This window comes from Melanostigma gelatinosum, assembly GCF_949748355.1.
Source record: "Melanostigma gelatinosum genome assembly, contig: SUPER_1_unloc_2, whole genome shotgun sequence".
In the NCBI taxonomy this organism is placed as follows: Eukaryota; Metazoa; Chordata; class Actinopteri; order Perciformes; family Zoarcidae; genus Melanostigma; species Melanostigma gelatinosum.
The window spans coordinates 187,255-197,655 of NW_027635329.1; the positions used below are offsets into that span (position 1 = coordinate 187,255).

Below are 10,401 nucleotides of genomic sequence, written 5' to 3' on the forward strand. Positions count from 1 at the left end.
ATATAACCTATTGACTTGGATATATATACGCAGTATATAGATATATATACAGTATGCAACAAGTTGTTGCGACAGTTAACACCGTTGTGTGGTACCTGCCACTACTTTTCGCGACAGTTTTCACTGTTTGCGACTGGTGCCACTAGCATCTTGTGGCAGCTGCCAGTGTTTCGGAGCGGATTCCGCCGTAGTTTAGCCTTTATTTGTCGTTATTTGACATTATATGACAATACATTAAGGTCATTGAAGGCATGACTGTTGGTAGTTGGAATTAGTTTATTAAAAAAAGGCCGAATTATAATGGTATGGCCACTCGTTTTTGTCAACAAGCTAATTGCGGGCTAACTTCAATTGGTACTTGTTGCCCAAAAAAAAGTCATGTTTGTTCCAGCGAGCAACTGGGACAACCAGGTATGTGCAACATGAGTGGCAACTCAACTCTATTTTATTTATATAGCACTTCACACACAACACAGTGAAAAGTTCAGTTTTATGTAAGTAACTTATGATTCGAGGGAAAATACATTTTGGAATATTTGCCATTGACGAACCTGATGAAATGATTGTGGAATATTGGAAGTTGTCCCACCTCTGTTTTTTCATAGGGTTTTCCATGACCACATAAAGAACTACCAATGGGTTCAATGCTCAACTTGCAAAAATTGGCTGCATTTTGAGTGTGCTGGTGTGGAAGGTGACTGGACATCAAAGGATTTCTTTTGTGGATGCAACATTGTCCAAGATGTGTAAGAATCATCTCATTCATTCGTTGATTGATATAAAAGTGACAATTGTTTTAGTTGTGTTTGATATAAATTAGGGAAGAATTTCCCTTAGTGTCTCCAATAATTTTCAGTTTTATGTTCTATATTAAAGTGTCATATATTTAACATAATTCATGGATCACTGGAGTTAACACATAATAACATTGTAAAATTAACAAATAAATAAATAGACAACGTAAAAAAGACTGTTAATGACAAATAAATATACGATTACCCAAACAACATTCATAGCCTTTAGCGATTTACAGTATATACTGGCAACAAGCTAGTTATATATACAGTATAACCAATGTAAAATTTGATACATGGTAATTAAAGGTGTATGTTGTAAAACTACAACACGTAAAGATTTTCGTCAAATTCAGGCAATGCTTCTGTCTTAAACAGAGACAACATCTTGGAGTCTGTTAAAGCAGAAGAAATTCTTAAGGATGAAGAAATAAAGGTAATAACATACATCGTACATTTTCTCCAGTGAGCTGTACAAAGGTTTTTCACATAAAATGGTGTTCACTAATTATACATAACACTGAATCTACAACGAAAGTTACGAACGTAACTACGGTTCTATGAATCCTGGATGACCGCCAGAGGCAGTGCTTAACACTGAATGTATTCCGTCTCGCGCATGCGCAGGTCGAATATTTATATCAACAAAGTCACGTGTGACCTCGGATGACCACCGTCATCTATAAGTTCCGGTGTCATCCTGAGCTCAGTCCTATGGAATCTTCTCGCGAGTTCACGGGATTCCGAGTGACCAAGAACTCTGGCGGTCATCCAGGATTCATAGAACCGTAGTTACGTTCGTAACTTTCGTTCTATTTCATCCTTACTGACCGCCAGAGGCAGTGCTTAACACTGGATGACTTATACCAAAAGAGTCACGAGGAAGCACAGTAACTACCCCTTATAGCTCCGGCAGAGAAAATTGGCCAAGAACCCTCCCCAGTGGGTGAGGGTCGGCAACGTTAACTCTGTAGTGTTTGGTGAATGTGCTCGGTGATGCCCATGAGGCCGCCGCACATGTATCCCCCACAGGTACACCACTCAGGCTTGCCCTCGGTGTGGAGACACTCTTGGTAGTGACCCTTCACCCCGGATGGCCGAGCGCAGCCGCTCGCCTTGTATGTATCGGCAATGGCCTCCACTATCCAGTGGGACAGGTGCCGTTTTTCCTTTTTTTTTTTTAAAAGGAGCACAGCCCTTCTTAGGCTCACCATAACTGACTATGCAGGCGGTGGCTTCCATATAAGCTCTGAGGGCCCACACTGGGCACAGCAGCCTTGACCTCTCCTCTCCCGATGGGGGAGGGGGGGGTCAACTTTGCCAGCTGGATAGGCCGGTTTATATGTGAACGTATCCACCCCCTTGGGAGAAACACTGCCTTAGGCCAGAAAGTGACACCCAAGCCATCTGAGTTCCACCTCAGACATGATTCTTCCACTGATAGGGCATGCAGCTCGCCCCCACATTGAGCTGAATTGACAGCAAGGAGAAAACCGTCTTGCTGATAGCCATCTAGGCTCCGCCTGTGCCAGGGGTTCAAAAGGACAAGCATAAGCTGTCCAGTACCAAGGGTAGGTCCCATGCAGGGGAGACCGGCCCTTATCCAGGAGAGACTGTAGAAACTCAGTACAGCAGGCACGGGGCGCTGTACTGGGACCTTGTTCTGAGCCGCACACTAGTCGGAGAACAGCTTCCACCTGTTTCTTGTACTGCAGGCAGGTAGACCGCGCACTGGCATTCAGAATAGTCCGTCAGACTGGTTCTATGCAGCCACTCAGCATCCGGTCGGGCCCTCCCGTGACCCCTAATTGAAGGCGGCAGGGATTGGAACGCCAAATCCGACCCTCTAGTTGCGACAGGAGATCCCTCCTGTCGGGGAAGAACTCTGACAAGCTTATAGCAAAAGCAGAGGGACTGGTGGAAAGGCATAAAGAAGATCCTCTGGCCACGTGTGAGCCAGGGCATCTTGACCCAGAGGGCTGGTCCTCTCCGTCAGGGAGACCCAGTGGGGGCAGTGGGTCGACACGTCTGGATGCAGCCGCCACTCTCCCGGTGGAGGCTTGTAACGGAACAGGAAAACCACAACCTTGTTCCATTCTCCTGGTGGGTACATTGCCCACAGGCTGGTCAGGCGAGGGGCCTCCCAAGTCAGAAGGCCACGGTGATCCCCGTAGCAACTTCTGCAGATCTGGTGCCCCATCGATAGTTCATGGGAAATCACAGCAGAGGTGCTGTCCACCGGACAAGCACATGCTTTCCCTTCAACATGGAAGAAAGTGCTCGAGCGCTAGCTCTAGAACCTGGACCTGCGGTCTTTCAGCAGACAACTGCCCCCAGGCTGTCCCGTTCTGTCACCCTGCACCCGCCTTGAGAGGCAGGTAACTGTTGTGACAATCTCCTGGTGGAATGGAACCGAGCCCCTGGGGCTCGGTTCCTGGGACACTGTTCGCCAGATATGCACTCCCTCCATGGGGATAGTGAATAGATGAATAGACACTGTTTCGATAATATTATTGCCCTGTATCTGTGCCACTTGGCATCCAAGTGAAGGCTGTTCAGCCATCCGCACTGGGGCGACAGACAGGCCCTCATAGGGCCACCCTAATGAAGGTTATGCTCTGAGAAGGGCTCAGGTAGCTCCTCTCCATGTTCACCTTGAGGCCTACCGGGCCACGTGAGAGAAGGCGAGCAGTGTCCTGTGGCGCCTGAAGCCGGGACGGCGCCTAGGTCAGCCAGTCGTCTAAGTACGGCAGTATGTTCACGCCCTGCGATTGCAGGGGGAAAGGACAGCAGTAACACACTGTGGACACCCATGGGGAGATGGGAGAGTCCGAATGGAAGCACCCAGGACTGAAAGTTGTGGTGATGCACCATGGGAACAGGCGTCGATAGACGTGAACCACTCTCCCTTGGAAATCCGCTGATGGGAGAAAGAACCCTGACAGCCGGCCTGGAGACATCTCCTGGCACCCCTGCCGGGGGGGACGGGGACGTAAGTAGGGTTGTATAGGTAGCGGTCCGGCCTCTCAGCAGGACGCCGAGGCCTGTTGCGCTACTAGGGTAAGCTGGAGGCTGAGAAACGGCCTTGTGGGCCAAAAGTGGGACCCCTAGGTCTGGGGGTGCAGGCATGTCCCTGCAAAGACCAGAGAACTGCTGCCAGGTCTGGCTAGCTCTAACAGTCCGCTGAAGCGCCTGTACAGCAGCTGACTCGAACAGCTCACCAGGCTCCACTGGGACAGTATGGAGGGTCCTCCTACATGTCTCAGATAGGGGTGACTGCGCCAGCCAAACCTGGCGGCGAGTCTGAACCAGGGTGGACATCATACATCCACGTTCCCTCGATATGAGCGCAAACGCCTGCAATGAAGCATCACTGAGCAGAAGCGTCGAAGTAGCCCGCTGCAGAGAATCTGCGAGGGAAAGCATGAGGTGGGAGAGGGCGTTGTCGATACGGTGCACAGCGCTGCTGTGTCCTAAGCCCTGGATAGCAGGTCATCTTTGACCCGACATTGGGTCGAGGGCACCTGGCATCGGGCCTCAGAGTCTCCTCAGGGGAAACTGATGGACGCCATAGTCGTCTAACTGGCTGGCATACGTGCAAGGCCAGATTTGCCACCTCCTGCATGGTCTGATGTAAGGCGGGAGAGAGCCCTGGTGTCTCCACCATGCACGCAACTCCCTCAGATATTCCTCGGAGGGAGGAACAGAAAAGGTGGTGAGGGCGGGAAGGTGCCTGAAGAAGGCACTCACAGGTGGATGTTCCAGCTGCTGTGTATGCCCGGCGTGCAAGCGCCATACAAATGACCAGGGTAGGTTGGTCTGGATTCAGCTGCCCTGACAGGGGGAGGTAGCCCTCCCACATCAGGTGTTCCACTTCGGCCAGCCTAGCAGACCTTACTGCTCAAGGCGTGATGCCGCAGGTCCTGCCTGGGTTCTCCAAGCTAGGGCAAGAGGTCAGGGCCGTCCTCCGGCTGAAGAGGAGCTATACAGGTCCTACAGCCGGGAGAGTTTAACATGGCCGCGATTCTGGTGGAACCCTTGTCCCACTAGTTTATGCGGAATTCCAAATCAGTCCGAGCGGGAGCGCTCTGCTGACTGTTAAGAGAACAGGCAGGGGGCAGTCAGTGGCGAGTGATCCTTCGGACACTCTTCCCTTAGCCAGCCGCTGCGGATATTGGTGACCCACCAGTTAGCCTGAGCGAGAGCACTCTGCAACTGTGGAAACAGGTCAGGCAAAGTCCTTATAGTGAGAGGGGCGAGGGCACTCTCTAAGCCCACTCTCTTCACTAAGATAGTTGCTGCAGATATTAGTGTCCCCCCAGTTAGCTTGAGCGAGAGCACTCTGTTACCGTAAAAAACGGACAAAACAGAACACAGTCCGTACAGTGAGAGGGGAGCGAGGCCACTCTTCACTAAGATAGTTGCTGCCGATATTGGTGTCCCACCAGTTAGCTTGAGCGAGAGCACTCTGCCACTGTGGAAACAGGTCAGGCAAAGTCCTTATAGTGAGAGGGGCGAGGACACTCTTCACTAAACTAATTGCTGCAGATATTGGTGTCCCACCAGTTAGCTTGAGCGAGAGCACTCTGCCACTGTGGAAACAGGCCAGGCAAGTCCTTATAGTGAGAGGGGAGCGAGGACACTCTTCACTAAGCTAGTTGCTGCAGATATTGGTGTCCCACCAGTTAGCTTGAGCGAGAGCACTCTGCTACTGTGAAAAACTGACAAAAAGAACACAGTCCTTACAGTGAGAGGGGAGCGAGGACACTCTTCCCTAAGACAGCTGCTGCAGATATTGGTGTCCCACCAGTTAGCTTGAGCGAGAGCACTCTGCCACTGTGGAACAGGTCAGGAAAACAGTCCTCATAGTGAGAGGGGAGCGAGGACACTCTTCACTCGGATAGTTGCTGCAGATATTGGTGCCCCACCAGTTAGCTTGAGCGAGAGCACTCTGCTACTGTGAAAACGGACAAAAAAAAACCACAGTCCTTACAGTGCGAGGACACTCTCCACTTGGACAGGTGCTGTAACTCTTGGTGTGCTACCAGTTAGCCTGAGCGAGGGCACTCTGCTAACTGATATCCGCTACCGATATGTCCATAATGTTTACAACAATCAATGGACACACCGAGTATTAGCTTAGTCTAGTTAGCCGGAGCGAACTCGACAGCCGTAATGCGTAAAAACCATCAATGGGCACAACCTCAATGTTGATTCAGTATAACTAGCATTCACCGAGTTAGCCTGAGCGAGCACATTCCACTAACTGTGATCGTTGTAATGCTACAAAGTTGATGGCCACAGCCCCAGTACCAGCTTTGTTTAGCTAGTTTCCCACTGAGTTAACCTGAGCGAGGACGCTCTGTTAACTGTGACAGCTCTGTTAACTGTGACAGCCGTAAGGATACAAAGTTGATGGACGCAGTCCCAGTATCAGCTTTTGTTTAGCTAGTTTCCCACTGAGTTAACCTGAGCGAGGACGCTCTGTTAACTGTGACAGCTGTAAGGATACAAAGTTGATGGCTACAGCCCCAGTATCAGCTTTGTTTAGCTAGTTTTCCACTGAGTTAACCTGAGCGGGGACGCTCTGTTAACTGTGACAGCCGTAAGGATACAAAGTTGATGGCTACAGCCCCAGTATCAGCTTTGTTTAGCTAGTTTTCCACTGAGTTAACCTGAGCGAGGACGCTCTGTTAACTGTGACAGCTGTAAGGATACAAAGTTGATGGCTACAGCCCCAGTATCAGCTTTGTTTAGCTAGTTTTCCACTGAGTTAACCTGAGCGAGGACGCTCTGTTAACTGTGACAGCCGTAAGGATACAAAGTTGATGGACGCAGTCCCAGTATCAGCTTTTGTGTAGCTAGTTTTCCACTGAGTTAACCTGAGCGAGGACGCTCTGTTAACTGTGACAGCTGTAAGGATACAAAGTTGATGGCTACAGCCCCAGTATCAGCTTTGTTTAGCTAGTTTTCCACTGAGTTAACCTGAGAGAGGACGCTCTGTTAACTGTGACAGCCGTAAGGATACAAAGTTGATGGACGCAGTCCCAGTATCAGCTTTGTTTAGCTAGTCTCCCACTGAGTTAACCTGAGCGAGGACGCTCTGTTAACTGTGACAGCTCTGTTAACTGTGACAGCCGTAAGGATACAAAGTTGATGGACGCAGTCCCAGTATCAGCTTTTGTTTAGCTAGTTTCCCACTGAGTTAACCTGAGCGAGGACGCTCTGTTAACCGTGACAGCTGTAAGGATACAAAGTTGATGGCTACAGCCCCAGTATCAGCTTTGTTTAGCTAGTTTTCCACTGAGTTAACCTGAGCGAGGACGCTCTGTTAACTGTGACAGCCGTAAGGTTTACAAAGTTGATGGACGCAGTCCCAGCTAGCATCCAAGTTAGCCTGAGTGAAGACACTGCTAACTGCGAATTACGTCAGATGTAAAGATTAAATCTCCATGTACACAACGCCAATGCGGACTAGTGTCTCACAAAGTTTGCCTGAGCCGGAACACTCTGCTAACTGTGATAGCCGTAACACTGTGAAGGGCGGGCCGACAGCGTAATTCTACGCTCTCGTTAGCGCGCCACTCGATTACTAGAGCGGAAGCGCTCTGCCAACCGTGGAACAAACAACTGTTATAGAAAACAACGTTAATCGATCTTACCGATTGCTGTCATCACGACTTAGCTGACCCTTATCAGACTGGTGACGACCGATGATAGTGGCGTCCACCGGTCCGGGGCTCGATGTCCGAACGGCGAACACACCGTTCCCTCCGAAGAGGGACAGCTCGTCGCAGCCTTTGGAGGGCGAGAGAACCGCAACTCCGACCGGTAGTCACAAGGCTACAGCGACGAGCTCTAATATGTCTTGATCGTAGACACATCCTTGTTTAAGCTACCATGGTAGCTAACCTGCGACGCGAGAAGAAAAAAGGACTGAGCTCAGGATGACACCGGAACTTATAGATGACGGTGGTCATCCGAGGTCACACGTGACTTTGTTGATATAAATATTCGACCTGCGCATGCGCGAGACGGAATACATTCAGTGTTAAGCACTGCCTCTGGCGGTCAGTAAGGATGAAATAGAACTACATATACATCTTATATTTCAGGACTTGGAAAGAAATCTGCAGAGTGGGCATTTTCTCTCCAACAGAATGTATCTGTGGAAACACAGAGGATTGGATGCAGCCCTTCGAAAATATTACAGTGAACATTTCACTTTATTCAGTGACATGAAGATAGAGTGTGCTCTTTTTGTCTTATTTGTACACACAGCATTTTAGGCAGAGGAGGGGAAAAGGTAGGAATAGATTGATAGAGAAATGTTACCGTGACATTTTCTTGTTCTCCTCTTTCAGGATGGTATACAAAAAGTGTTTTATTAGTTTCTTATTTACTTGTTTTCCCAGAAATAACTAATTATACATCTAATTATCCAATTATAATTATCCAATAACTAATTATCCAATGTCTGGAAAGACTACTGTCAGTGCCTGGAACTGTAGCAGAGAAGCAGCTATTCATCACAGAGGTCATTTTGCCAGAGGTGAGCTATTGAGGAAGTGTACCAAATTAACAATTACCTGGTACAGGTAAGTATCAATTTAAATGAAATATAAATGTATGTATGTAATGACTGACATTTAACATTTGGTAAAAACTGTCAAATTGATTTAACATACTTTATAATTATTATTATCGATACATTTTTGTAGGTTGTGATTCAGTGGTTGCAAAGGACCAGCAACATGTGCTAACATGTTGCTGTTGCTGTTGCACATGTTGCTAACATGTGCAGATACCAGGCAGAATCTGTGCTGCTGGAGAACACATATAAAGAGAAACGGTAGACGACATGACTTGTGTTTGAATTGTGGGTGAGCATGCATATGTGTAACATCACGAAATCCATTATGCCAATCCTGGCTAAGAGTGGTTTTGCATGTGAAGTTGACATAACTGTAATGACTGAATGTGGCAGTGGTTCATTTACAGATAATATATATTTTTTCAGTGCTCCAGAGTTGTCAACAAGTGACAGAGAAAGCACAGAAGAGGTAAGAAATGTTAAAATCTTTGCAGTCAGAGACACAGATGCTGGTGCGTAGTTTGATTTACAGTGGCTTTATTTCTGCATTAAACAACAAAGCAGAGTATATTTGATTTACCGTAATCCACAAGACAAATTCTATTTTTTGCTGAAATAACTTTTAACGGATTCATGTGCTCAAGGGCGACACCTGATGGCGGAAACCATGCAGCACATTCACAAACATCAGAACTTCATATTATGTATTGCATGCATGTACAGGAATAAAAATTAAGCTGAATATAAACCGATTAGATGAATGAAGTAGATTCTTTAATCCAAAAATAAGAAATAATAGATTTTGGGCTGCCTGATAAACAATAAAAAAAATGGATTAGCATGAAATACTAAAACTGTAAATATAAATGAATGTCATTTAGCCTTTCACATAAGATCCATCATGAAGGTATTGTCTGTTGCATGATCATAAGACAATATATTACATTACAGTCATTCCAGCAATTTTGGGGTTAAGTGTCTTGCTCAAGGACACATTGACATGCGACTAGCAGAACCAGAGCCAGGGATTGAACCGCCGACCCTCTGATTGAAAGACGGCCCTGCTATCCACTTAGCCACAGTCGCCCGATATAGAATCACTTCACTACTTAAATTAAGCAGCTTTTGTGAACTCACAGGATATCTAATAAGATTGGTACTTAATTATGTGCATGGATTAAGCTCTGGCTAGAATTGGTTTGCAACTATTTATTGTCAGCATTAATTTACATAAATAAATACAGGTAAATCTTATTATATACTGCCATTCAATTTGAAAGGCTCTCGATGGAACCCATCCAGCATTACTGTTTGTTCTTTGTTGCTTATTTCTCTAAATAGAGATTTGACTTTTAGATGTTGAATGACACATATGTTGACAAAGACAACATTTGTTGTTACAAAACATCTATTTGTTAATTAGGTACTGTAAATGCTGTACAAGTTTGAAGTATTCGTTGGTTACAACACCAATATACAATAAATACTTTGAGTACACTTTATTCTTTACTGCAGGTAAATGTTCTTCTGAGAGACAGCCTGGCTGCAGCTGACTGGTGTCGCAAGACACAATTCGATGGAGGGTTTAAAGTTCCCGCTGTCCTTTCCATGGATGAAAAGGAACAACAGGAAGCCCTCCAGGAGCTGCACAACTGTGAAGATGACCCAAGTGAAGAGTCTCCAGCAGAGCTTTTCACTTTTGTTTTTGATAAACAGAAGGACTATGACAAATTCTGCACAGAGCTTATTGATAAAAACAATTTTAAAGTGTTTTCGAGGTTTGAGGAGAAATAATTATTCTACATGTGCTTTACAAGTATTGTAACTCACTAACCTTTCACTGTCAATGTATGTTCGTTTAAATGTCTGTATTTTGCTGTGTTATTATTGACAATATGTCAAATTGTTATTGTTTGTTGTTCAATACATTTTTTTAAAAATAAACCATCGACCAAACAGCCGTGTCACCTTTCCCAAAACTTGTGACAACCCACACGTTATATGGGTTGCCAT

General features: G+C 46.5%; 1 long non-coding RNA gene across 1 annotated transcript; it reads left to right on the top strand.

Annotated features, from left to right (window-relative positions):
- Positions 1 to 173: 173 nt before the first annotated feature.
- Positions 174 to 1,230, top strand: LOC306786487. Its single transcript, XR_013772490.1, has 3 exons — positions 174 to 411; positions 606 to 746; positions 1,173 to 1,230. It is a non-coding gene; the product is annotated as an uncharacterized lncRNA (long non-coding RNA).
- The last annotated feature ends 9,171 nt before the right edge of the window (positions 1,231 to 10,401 follow it).